The sequence below is a fragment of the Echinops telfairi genome, unplaced genomic scaffold (assembly GCF_000313985.2).
Source record: "Echinops telfairi isolate 266 unplaced genomic scaffold, ASM31398v2 ScPeMD7_7470;HRSCAF=8508, whole genome shotgun sequence".
NCBI classification, from domain to species: Eukaryota; Metazoa; Chordata; class Mammalia; order Afrosoricida; family Tenrecidae; genus Echinops; species Echinops telfairi.
In genome coordinates this window covers 402,203-404,167 of record NW_022111374.1, presented here as the reverse complement: position 1 = coordinate 404,167, position 1,965 = coordinate 402,203, and the positions used below count along the sequence as shown (strand labels likewise).

General features: G+C 51.0%; 1 protein-coding gene across 1 annotated transcript in view; it reads left to right on the top strand.

Annotated features, from left to right (window-relative positions):
• The window catches only part of LOC101662541 (zinc finger protein 883), a 12,327-nt gene that overhangs the window by 1,121 nt on the left and 9,241 nt on the right, over nt 1-1,965 (top strand).

Sequence of the window (1,965 nt, the reverse complement as noted above, 5' to 3'; positions counted from 1 at the left end):
TGTAGCCTTGTTGACACTTGTTTATGAAGCACACCTATAAACAGACAGATCACCAGTGTGGGATGGTTGGAGAAGCCCTTGTGCCTTTGTCTCATCCCAGGTTGGGTATGTACAGACATGCGCATTTCGAAAGACGCTTTTAGTGTCTTTTCTGTGCCGTCTGGAAAAAAATAAGCGCGTAAATGGCTTGAAATTTGATGGGAGGACGTTAGAAATCATGGCCTATCTATGAGGAACGGTCTTCTCAGAGCATGGTCTAGGCCAGGGGTCCTCAAACTTTTTAAACAGGGGCCCAGTTCACTGTCCCTCAGACCGTTGGAGGGCCGGACTATAGTTTAAAAAAAAAAACTATGAACAAATTCCTATGCACGTTGCACATACCTTCTTTTGAAGTAAAAAAAACGGGGCAAAAACACCCGGCGGGCCGGATGTGGCCCGCGGGCTGTAGTTTGAGAACCCCTTTATTTCAGGAAGTCATTTTGTAATGTTTTAAAAAGTGTCTTATTTGGATCTTTAATTTGCTAACTTAGGCTCCTTGATGCAACATTTTATTTCTAGCGTAATATGTACCGTCTTTTAAAAGATCATCTAAGTTTGGCACGTGGAGTTTTATTTTGTGTTGACCACAGTCATGTATAGCTCCAGTGTCACGCAGTATCACAGCAATAAAATAAGGCCCGGGCCTTTCTGCACATCCAGCGCCAGTGGATAGTCGGAAATATTCTCCAGGACATGCAGCCTCCGGGGGCTGCTCAGGGAAAGGGAGGTGACAGCTCCCAAGCGCCCAGGGCTTTGGGTGAATAAATCGTTTCCCAGGTGCGGCGGAAGGCTACACCAGGACGGGCTGTGTGTGACTCTCCCGGCATCTGGCCCAGAAGTAGGACAACTGTCCGGGCTGGACACTGCATGTCCATTCTGGAAAGCCCAGAGTGGACGGGACGAGAGGGAGCAACAAGGAAAGGGGGGCAACAGAAGCCCTTCCCTCACCTACTCCCTGCCGGGGCATTCAGCCCCTCCTCCACATAGCTCCCGGTGAAGTATTTGCCCCACCGGGGGAGACACCCAGGGCTGGTGGTCTCAGACCCAGCCCTTGACTGGGGCCCTCAAAGCAGCTGCAGCAAAGAGCAGAGGCTGAGCCTCCTGCTGCCCACTCCCTGGCTCGGGCAGAACATTCCCGCTGACTGAGTCCATGGCCCCTGAGGAGGTGAGGTCACCACAGGGAAAGCGGAGCCCTCAGCCATCCTCCCAGGGTTGGGGGCGGGGAGGACACACAGCAAACACCAGCTTTTGAATGCAACTGCCAATGGCCCACACAGAAGTCCATTCTAGACCTTTATAAGGATGTCTACCCGCCCGCTTAGGAGCCCCAGCTGGGCACAGCCACAGCTTACAGACGGCCTGGGCCGAGCTGGCAGAGCAGAAAGAGTCAGTGAGCTCGGCAGCCCTCCGGGTGCACACAGCCGGTGGAGGGCAGACAAGGAGGGTGGAGGAGCCAGCACCTGTGGCCACATCCCTGTGCCCCGTGCCCAGACCTGGCTAGTACTTGATGATTTGGGAGGCAGAGGGGTTGAGGGTAGGCTGCTTGGTGATGGGTGGGCTCAGGGCATATCTGCTAATGGAATATTTAAACCTTTCCTTCATATTTATTTTATAATCTCAATGCCTCCTGAGCTATTCCAATGCTATAATCATCTGTGCCCATTTGGGGGGGGGGGCGTGTTCTACATATGCAGATTATTTAATTTATAAAATAAAATGGAACACAGGTTTCTCCCTTACCCAGGTTGTTTAACATTTTTCCTTTTTTTTCGTTTTATTAGGGGCTCATACGACTCTTATCACAATCCATACACACATCAATTGTGTCAAGCACATTTGTACATTCATTGCCCTCGTCATTCTCAAAACATTTGCTCTCCACTTAAGCCCCCGGCATCAGGTCCTCATTTTTCCCCTCCTTCCCCT